Genomic DNA, 11426 nt, shown 5'->3' with positions numbered 1-11426 from the left:
AGCTATGACTATGTGGAGGTCAACTGCATGGAAAAGCCTGGGAACTCCTGTCCAATACAACACTCCAATCTCTGTTCATGTGTTTGGCATACTCACTCAGGGCAAAACGTTCACTCACAGTCACAACCTCCCAAAGTGCTGTCACTAGTGGTACCAGTTTGTAGCAGACCAAAGTTCTGAAGAAGATTTAGCCCCAACAGTGACAACTTTGACAAAACCTGGACTGTCCTCTCTCATCATATGAATTATGCATAATATTAATTCAGTAATACACATTTAATATAATTAAATTATGTCAAACTAATTAAGGGCTACGACTTTAGTTGTATCAAACAGCATATACAGTAATTATAACTTAAATGGCTTATTTTTTGCCCCATGCTTAATTTTGATAATCAACAAATGTATTTATTTATAGAGGTGTAACGAATCCCTTATACATTTTAACACAATGTGATAAGTATCACAATACATGGTTGATGATACGATACAACTACAAGGGCAATATAGGTTCATTCATGGCGATACGATTCAATGATTTTAAATCGACAATGATTGAATCTGTGTGAAACATGTATTAATATGGATATAAAGAAGTAATTCTCTGGCAAATACATGGACATATATTTGAACACAGACAAACCCAAACTTTGACATGAAAACAGAGAATACACATATCAATAGACCAAGTGTAGCGATATTGCATGGAAAAGTAATTAAACCCCTCTTTTTCTTTTTTTCTTCTTAAAATTGCTTAAACAAAGTACTTGATACAATCGATTATTTGCATTGCAAAATGATTCGATACGATTATTTGAATTGCAAAACGATACGATATGATACAAAGTCAACCGCTATGATATGTTGGTGTTTACATATATACATATATAAATGAAAAACCAATTTTTCGATGCAGTTACTATAAATGTTACACCCCATATAATGTATTATATACCTTAGGTTAGGTGCGACCCGTTACCCCTTATCCCTAAACTTATTTGGCATTTTTTACTCTTTAGAAAAACATTTTAAAATAGTTGAAATAGCTGTGGCTCTAAGGAAGTGGTTCCCACATGGTGTGCTGAGGCACACTGCTGTGCCATGAGACAAGTCCAGGTGTGCTTTTTTCGGGGGATTTTGTGACAACCGCACTTCATTATATAAATTCCCACAAAATAGCAGATTTAAAAGATCATAACACATCGTATTATCGTACATTATGATGTGAGCTGCTATTGTTGCTATGAATTATGTTTGTCCTTGACATTTATACTTGTCCTTTGATGTGCCTTGGGCACAAAAGTTTTGAAAACACTGCTCTAAGGCAGGGGTTCTCAATGTTTTTGGCTGGGGACCCCCAGAAATGCTTTGGCCGTGTCTCGCGACCCCCGTCCCGCCCCCCTCCCCACGCTACAATAACCTTAACTAGAATTTCGCCCCCCTTCGGGGGGCTCAATCCTAGTGTCGTTGCAGCGCAATATGGGAAGAAGGAAATTGCGGGAATTGACAGACTCCACTTCATGTTTCAGCTGAGGTTTTAAACTCAGTAGTGTGCCCTGCACACAGCGCACACTCGCAATTGCAGCTGGAGGGCGACGCGACACACACACACACACACACACACACACACACACACACACACACACACACACAGAGCGATGTGTGGATAAATCACTGAGATTTGGGAAATGTGTTCAGAAGTACAACGATTAAGCACGCACAGGCAAATGTCAGAAGCATCTGTTTTGGTTTCCAAACAGGAAGTTGTAAATGTGCTTATTAGACGGAGGCAGCGTGATGCTGGCATCTATTGTGATGCCAGCATCACCACATTTCACATAGAAATATAAGCACCCATTTACTCGCTTAGCGGAGACTGTGGGGTGGTAGAGGACATCTCCCCGGACGCGTGGGTATGTCCAGATAGTTGCCTCGCGGAGGCCTCTTTGTCCAGTGTCCATTCTGGGTCTGGAAACGGCACTTTTTTGAGTGTTGACCCCAATAGAAGGTCTGCTGCTCTGAATTTTACACCTCTCCCGCTTAGCGGAGACTGTGGGGTGGTAGAGGACATCTCCCCGGACGCGTGGGTATGTCCAGATAGTTGCCTCGCGGAGCCGTCTTTTGTCCAGTGTCCAGTCTGGGTCCGGAAAGGGTAATTTCTTTTGCATTGACCCCAGTAGAAGCTCTGCTGCTCTGAATTTTACACCTCTCTCGCTTAGCGGAGACTGTGGGGTGGTAGAGGACATCTCCCCGGACGCATGGGTATGTCCAGATAGTTGCCTCGCGGAGGCCTCTTTGTCCAGTGTCCATTCTGGGTCTGGAAACGGCACTTTTGTGAGTGTTGACCCCAATAGAAGGTCTGCTGCTCTGAATTTTACACCTCTCCCGCTTAGCGGAGACTGTGGGGTGGTAGAGGACATCTCCCCGGACGCGTGGGTATGTCCAGATAGTTGCCTCGCGGAGGCCTCTTTGTCCAGTGTCCATTCTGGGTCCGGAAACGGTACATTTTTTTGCATTGACCCCAGTAGAAGCTCTGCTGCTGTGAATTTTACACCTCTCCCGCTTAGCGGAGACTGTGGGGTGGTAGAGGACATCTTCCCAAACGCGTGGGTATGTCCAGATAGTTGGCTGGCGGAGCCGTCTTTTGTCCAGTGTCCACTTTATAAAGTCCATGCACTCCAGTGAATAGCATTTATCCATTTAGATAACTTTTTTATGTTATTTAATTACTTATTTTTACACAGAAACATAATGTGTGTCTTTACAATAACTGTAATGTAATAATAATACTAATAATGTAATGTAAAAATTATTTAATTAACGAATTAAATAACCTTATTTTATTCTGAAAGCAACCGGATGTCTTAAATCTGCTAGCTCTCAGACCGGAAGTTCTAAATTTGCTCATAAGACGGAGCCTTAGACGGAGCCAACTCGCAGGCAGTGCGAGAGGCTGGTTACAGGAATCTATAGGTCACCCGTTTTGGTGTGACACACACGGCTTCCACATTTAGCTTCGTACTGGGTGAAAGTGTCCTTCGAAAAATGATTATTTCGCTCGAAATTCTTATTCACAATGACATCGAGTTGAGGTGTTTGTGTTTTAGGGTAATTGTTGCATAAGCGCTATTTCGCACTATTTCTCCCTCCCCTCCCCTGTGTCTGAAGCAGCTAGCAGGGAAGCTATATGGATTATGGAAGCTTTCCCTCCGATTGCACTGTACAACCATGCCGTTATCCACGCGTCCATCCGATTGCTTTTAATGTAAATGTCCCATCCACTAAGCAAAAGCGATATAAGCGCCTTATGCATTCATTCGATTCATTTGGGTGTGGGGCTGTGCAGTGCTGTGGGCAGCCTTTCTGACGGAGGCTCGGAGCTGCTGCTGCTGACGCTGTTCGAGTCGCATGGAGCAGTATAGAGTAGGCGTGGCGCAGCATTAGAAGGGCGCAGCAAATGCACGACATTGAGGGGTAGAAACCATCCCGGTCGCGTGGTTCATCTAACGCGTGTGTCACTGTGAAGGACTGGCCCCATTAAGTGAACGTAGTTGGCGTAGTAGACGCCAACATGACGATTCTGACGTAGGCTGTTGATGTTGAGCAACAATGGCGTGGTTGACAAAAGTAATATTTATTCAGTAATTAAGACATTTCTTTCAATGAAATGTAGCCTATATGTATTCTGGGAGTGTGCCGAATTTATTTTGCATATAGAGATGTGTGGTGAAAGTGTGGTTGGGACGGAGAAAGCTGTTGGATAAACGGCCATGTGCTTATGTACCCCTGTCTATTAGGGTAGCAGGATAATAGCGAAAATACATCATACATGAAACCAGATAATCATTAAGGAAAGTTTATGCAAACTCTTAATTTCCATTTTCCAGCCATTCAGTTGCAAAATATATATATACGGTATATATATATTTTGGGACCCCCCAAAATAATTTGGCGACCCCCCGGGGGATCGCGGCCCACGGGTTGAGAACCCCTGCTCTAAGGAGTGCTGGACGGTCTTAGTGTGAGAGTCTGTGTTTGAAGATTTGATGTGGTCCCTCAGAAGTCCCAACATGGCATCCAGCAGGGCTCCTCTTCTGTTGGAAGGCCATGGAACAAAGTGCAACAGGCAAGTCTCTGATTATTGGTGATTGAATCAGACGTACTAGAGGAAGCTAGTACGCTTTGCAGAGATGTGTGTCTCACATTTGTTCCTCTAATCCCACCCTAATATCTGAAGGTATGGTGGTCATATGAGGCATGAAGCTGAACGTGCATCCACTTAAGTTGACTTTTTTCCTCTCTACCCCACCCTGCACCAATGACAGTCATGGGACAGGGAGGGTGTGTGTCATTGGGAAGCATGTGTATGTTTATGTTTGTGTGTGTGTGTGTGTGTGTGTGTGTGTGTGTGTGTGTGTGTGTGTGTGTGTGTGTGTGTGTGTGCGTGTGCGTGTGCGTGTGAGTGCGTGCGTGCATACTCAAGTGTGCCCTCATTTGTGTGACAGAGAGATTACACAGCATTTTAGACATAACAATATGATGTTGACTTAAACGTCAACATGAACCAATAGTTATATATCTTTAGAACTAATATCTTAGTTTATCTGGTCTATAACGAGTGTTTATTGACCGCTAGCACACATCTGACCTGGTTATAATATCCAACCCAACCCATAGTTAGCCATCGATCCATTAAAAAACTCATTATCATATAATTTATTTACAACAGTACATTTTCAATGTTCATAATCGTCAATAGTATAGCTTTTTTTTTTAGAAATGTCTCATTGTGCCATGATAGTAATGGCTTTGAATTTATGGCTTTGGAACCAGGCCATTAGTGGTTATTTGTTGTACCCTTGAATTTTGGGCATACCTTTGAATTCTGTTCAAAGATCAGCCAACTTCAATAACACAATGTTAGAGAGAATCCCTCTTTTGCTAAAGCTAGCTGAACTTTAAGCTTCTTCAGTCAAGTTGCCAAGCACACATGAGAAGCATCACATGAGAAATAAACAAGCTAACAAATAAACAAACAACCATGCTGCATGCATGTATGTGCAAGAAGATACATATTTTTGCGTAGCAACACACAGTGCCACTTATTAATAATGAGTCTTTAAAGGGATAGTTCAGATTTTTTTTAACTTAAGTTGTATGAAATACTTGCCATTAATATAGTGGTTGCAACTGTATTAATTGATTGCCCGAGTCCCGTGGTGGGAGTTCTGCTCTGGTTTTGGTGAAATATCAAGTAGTTCCGGTCATTTTGTGGGGGTACTGGGGGCCACGCAGTAAAGGTAAATTAATCCACAAAACGAACGTCATTTGTATTGTTGACCTATTTCTAAAATATTAGTGAAACTTTCATTCTTTTTTTTACCCCTACATCACACAGAACTATGTTTTTTGTGTCCATATCACTACGCCCCAAAAAGTAGTTCCATGTGATGGAGGGGTCCAAGTTGAACGAAAGTCGCACTAATATTTTAGAAATGGGTCAACAATACATATGACGTTAGTTTTGTGGATTAATTTACTTTTACTGCGTGGCCCCAGTGCCCCCACAAAATGACCGGAACTACTTAATATTCACCAAGACCAGAGCAGGACTCCCACCACGGGACTCGGGCAATCAATTAATACAGTTAAAACCACTATATTAATGGCAACTATTTCATACAACTTAAGTTAAAAAAATCTGAACTATCCCTTTAAGTTCTCATAGAAAATGAATTATGGTACATTCTTTGTTCAAGAAGTTTTAGGACTCAAGTATCGATTTTCTGTTACAAAGTAATAGACACACACACACACACACACACACACACACACACACACACCCACGCGTAGCCATGATCAAACATTAGTTGATGATTGATTATTTTAGATAATATCAAACCTTTCCAAACTTTTCCACACAGGTTTACAAATCAGTTTCCAATGTACTTTCACAGCACCAGCTACAAAAGGGGAACTGTCTTGAAGGGAACATTATATAACATTTATACAGAATCGTTTTGTTTAATGCAAAAATGTGTTTAGCAAATAATTAAATTATAAACTGAGATCAAAAGGTAAACTTTAAACATATTTAAAGGGTTATTCATTGACATAAGTAACGTATCTATGTATGAGCTACATAATTTGATCTAGCATGAAATTTGTTTTATAAATTTGTAATTTCAACCTTTCATCTTGGCTTATGATTGAACACCCTCCTCTCCATACTGCACATTAATGTCTAATGTCAATTAAATCTAATCGATATTAAAATTAGCTTATACAGTAACATAGCATTAGGTAAAAAACACAAGCCGGTAGACCTATTCCTAATTCCTAACCAAATGCCTAAATGCATTTTTTTTACAGAACCTGCCCTTCAAACCACCACAAAAGGCATTGTCCTAATATGGTGACGGTATCATGCAGAGAACCACCAAAGATTACTTCACTGTTGGGGATTCCCCAAATCAATTCTCTTTATAAGGGAGCACCCTAATATGGTTGCCCCATGATACACATTGAGTATCTCCACCTAATAGGGGTGGGGTGATGACCATTTTTAGGTCAGTGGGACTCACACCAGATAAAGTGAACTGAACTTGACACTAAAAAATATAAACATACTCTATAAAGCCTGTTTTGAGTTATCACGCTTTTGGCACTTTACAATTATAGGCTACATGCTAATAATTGAGAATGTACTGTATACATTTATAGAAACCATATGAACGCACTGAATGCTCTGATATAAAGTAATAAGGCCCCAAGATATGCTACTGTAAATGCTGCACATTAAACACGTGTAAAGCCAAACTAAACTAAAGTGAGGCTACTGCAATAAGCTTTATGGTCTGGAGTTTACTGGAGTTTACTCTCAAAGTTCAGACTTTGAATGTTTACCAAAAAATGTACTGCCTAAAAGACACAGAGATGCAGGCCTGACAAAACAAACTAGGCAAACAGACTAAAAATACACTATGCTCATAAGCAAACATGAACAGTCTGGTCCATGCTTTGATGTTCAGCTCACATTGCCATTCCCAACATCAATTTACACATTTTCAGACTCTTAATTAATACAGAACTACTTACAAGTATGAAAACAGAGTCATGAACCCTCATCAACAAACAATATGGTAAATGTAAGTAGAGTGCAAAGAGAACAATATTCGAGCCAATTAAAGGCCACAATGTTCTAGGTTTGGTCCGGGGTATCGCCCAATGGAAAGCACTGGGTGGAGCTGATGGTAGGGGACTGTGGTGCTTCACTTTAGCAATCCATCTCCCAGGGGTTTAGCACATAGACAATAAAAGGTTGAAAATGGTTGTGCTTTAAGTTAGCTTTATCGACTATAAATATCTCTATTTTAAATGTGTTTTTAAATAATGTGTATCCAATTACAAGTGTAGAGTAGACTAGACATGGTAAATTGAAGGCAATGTAAAATGTATAAATACATGGCATTTTGAGGATGTCAGGCATACTTGTCGGTGTGTTTATGTTTGGTGCTGTAGTAACACAGTACACACTGTTGCATTGCAATTGAAACATGGTGGCTGTCTGTGTTTTGTGTGAAGTGGGCGACAGTGTGTCTGACTGACCTAGGGCACCAACATGTTCAGAAATGACCCAAGTCCGGTGGTGTTGTGTCAAGGCCCACCCAAGCCAAAAGCAAAACTATTACATAAAAGCAGTAATAGGTACCCACACGGACAGAATCATGTGTATCCCCTTAAGATTTATTTGCGTCATTAGAAGAGTGGTTGTACTGTACTATTGGGGGCTGTCATGGATATGTTGGCTACATTGACCTGTCACTAGTTTGCACGCTACCCAGCCTGTATCTCACAACAGAGAACCAAAAGGCATTTTGACAATACCATTGACTGTTGAAATGACTCACTATGACTGGATCGATCAGGTGTGGTGCTGCTTTTAATAATGTCCTGCGTCAGCTATGGCAACTATGCTCTGAAAAAATGTCTGGGCTGCTGCTGACTTCACGTTTTGTGTGGACAAAGGATCAAATTGTGTTATGAGTTTTGCTTGACACACCCTGGCAGTTGGGGTCAGGGACCGCAGACGACCCATTCTCCTGCCCTGTCTCTTTCATACAGAGGCCAGTCAGTTGGTAACACAATTAGGCCTACACCATCCACAGCAACTCGTGGCACATGATCTGGGCTTGTTAAATAAGCAGCTCTAATTATGAAACTAAGAGGGCGTATGTATTTTATTCTGCAGTTCAAATGAGTAAACTGCATTTTCCAAAGAATACTACATGCCAGTAAGGCTCAAATATGTACTCTTTCATTGCAGAATCAATTTCCAAATTCACCACACTCATGAGCAGCTGTAACAATCTATCCTTTCTTTTGGTGCATTCTGCATTCTGGCTGGCTTGCCAAATCCACTATGGTTATGTAACACTTTCCCATTAGGGAGGTTTATGTGTTGGAAAAATAAATTATTCTTGACACTTGAGTATAGGTAGAGAAAACTTTCAGAACATATCATGATACCAACAAACAAACAACAAACAGACCTATATCCAGTCTGACTACTTGAGCCTACTTGAATCTTAAGCCACTTTAAAAGTATTTTTTGTGTATTTTATTTTTGTGCTCTCTGGATGCATATAGCTTATTTTTTGTTTTAAAGTTGGTTCCTTTAAGTGACTTTGGGTACTAACCCTAAGCGCTACATAAATCTGAGCTATTATTATTATTATTATTATTATTACTATAACCATTTGGGGATATCCCGCTAATAGGCTTGGAAACACCAAGTGTGCAGTGCTGCCAACACCCCTGGATCCTGCAGGAGTCTCCTGCATTGTCACTTCTGTTGTGTTTTATTGACTAATTTCTGGTATTGTATTTTGTGCCTATTTGATCTATGCTGTTTTTATATGATTTTTTCTGTTAAGAACATTGTGACTTGCTCTTAAAAGGTGCTATACAAATAAATCTTTATTTTATTATTATTATTATTATTGTTATTTCTCCTGGATTTGGTATCAAACTCCCAAAATTCACCAACTTTATCTACTATTCTTGTAAAAGCCTGGTGACGCGAGGGGGGTCTGCGCAGTGCATGCAATGCAATCATAGATGCTCACTTGATGGTGGTTATTAGTAAACATGGGTCTTACATTGCTTCAGTCATCAGATCAAGTTCTGTAGGCCTACTGGTTTTAATGGCTGAAATTGCCACGGTTCACATGACACTCGTATGCAGTATGACAATCATGTTTCAGTGTTGAGGGCTATGGCTGAAACTGTACCCATCCTTTTCAATGCTAGTAAAGCGAGCCTGATAAAAGTATCAACCTCCCAAAATTCACCAGAACACAAGAAACTAGAAAAAGTGCCCCTCGGGGCACAGGTCGCCACCAGGCCAGGTCAGGTTGTGGCCTCCTGGTTGTGGCCTCCTGCGCTATAATAGGCCATTTCTTCTTACGCCTTTGATGGCAATTGGATGATTTAAGGCATTTTGTTCTAAAAATGTGTTTTGCAAAAATCCACCTGTTGGTGGTGCTATAACAGGGAAAAGTGAAAAGGGTGGGAAATATTCCTCAGCCTAGTAGGAAAGTGCATGAAATATTTCACGTAAATTGCACGCTGCGTTCATGATTTGAGGCTTTTTGTTCAAAACGGGCCATTCATGCAAACTTTGAAAGCCAATGTTAGCCAATTAGGATGGAATATGAAATATCGGACAGATCCGTCTTGAGCACATTGCTATAGAGATACTGTGATGTGTAACGATCTGCTTGATTTTTGGACATAATCTGGAGGAGTAATATCAAAAAATGTGTTTTACAAAAGTCGGCCTCTTGGTGGCACTATAAAAGGCAGATGTGAAAAATACAGGTCAAAGGCCTCTAGGGAGTGTGCATGCAATGTTTCATGCAGATCAGTGCAGTTATAGGTAAAAAGTTGAAAAGCTGCCTCATGGTGGCGCTATAACAGGCCGTTATAGCGCGGAGGCCGTTATTTGGGGCAGAGGTTTGTCGTTTGGAATCCAGGGAGTGTGTGTGCAAAGTTTGGCATCGACCGGGTTAACGGTGCTGGAGATTAGCTGTACGCAGACGGACGGACGCACACACACACACACACACACACACACACACACACACACACACACACTGACGGACGGAGTGCAAAACATACTCTCTCCCTATGCCTTCGGCCTGGTGGAGAAAATTACTAAATAATGTAATGCTTGATTGATTGATTGATTGAAGTATCTATTAACAGTTTGCAGAATTACGTACATTTCAAGCACGTACAACTCAATACAAAAACTGTTAACTGTGGACAACACCATAAAGCATTACACTTGTTTACAAGGGTCCACCATTTTCAATTCATCAGATTCAGAACATTTAGAGATATAATCAAAAACAGGAAATCATCATAAAAGGAGGTACAGCAGGGGAAGAGGGGTGGGGGGGGATTAAGATTTTATGGGGGCCAGTTGGTAGGGCGTTCCTTTTGGTGGCATTGGAGAATGAATTTTGTCCCGAATCTGGGTTGCACATCGTCGTGAGTTGCACTCGTTGAACTCCCTCTGGTGTTGTGGGTGTGGACTTCGTTGACATTAAGGAAGTATTTAGATAGGTATACTACATGGGTATCTTGGTGGTGTATCGAATCTTGGACCAGACTCATTGCAAGATGTACTCTGTCAACCCTAAGCTATTCCAGCCTGTCAAAATGGGCAGGGGTGAGGTGGGTTTCCCGGGAGTGAGGCCATGTAGTATAGCCTGGCCAGTTTGTTTTGGGAACTCTGGAGCCTTGTTTTAAGGGCCTTTGAGGTGCTGTGGTACCAAGAGGTGCATGCATAGTCGAAGAAACCTTGTACTCCTGTTAGGGTCTTCAAGATGTTTTTATTGACCAGTGAGGAGATTTTTGGTTGACTTTTTGATTACGTTGGTGGCCATTTTATCACCAGAAAGATTTGCCTCCAGGATGGATCCTACTCGTAGGTACCATCTTTTCGTGTGATATTGTCACCCACTTGCTTGGGGAGTCCTAGTTTAAGATTTAGACTCTCGTAGATGGATGTATATATCGATTCCCCCCGCCCCCTCAAAAACTCTCCTGGATTCTCAGAGTCCAATGTTGGCAGCCCTGATTGCTTATATGGACCAACTGGGTTTGTTGGGTTAGCATATCCCACCGAGACGTTCACTGACTCAAGCGAATACTCAACTGAGTATTCACTAGTAGTGTCTTTCGGCGCATCCATTCATGGAGCCAGCCTGGCTGCAGTGGCTGGCAGCATAGACATGGCTGGCAGCCTGCTGCATCCTTCATGATCTCGGCCATTCGCCACAGCGTCAGCGACGGCAACTTTGTCACGTGAAGAGGTAGTGATAGGGCGGGCTTTAAACGACACATCAGCCAATCAG

The sequence above is a fragment of the Protomyctophum bolini genome, assembly GCF_963924005.1.
Source record: "Protomyctophum bolini genome assembly, chromosome: 9".
NCBI classification, from domain to species: Eukaryota; Metazoa; Chordata; class Actinopteri; order Myctophiformes; family Myctophidae; genus Protomyctophum; species Protomyctophum bolini.
Note: the sequence above shows the minus strand (reverse complement) of the source record.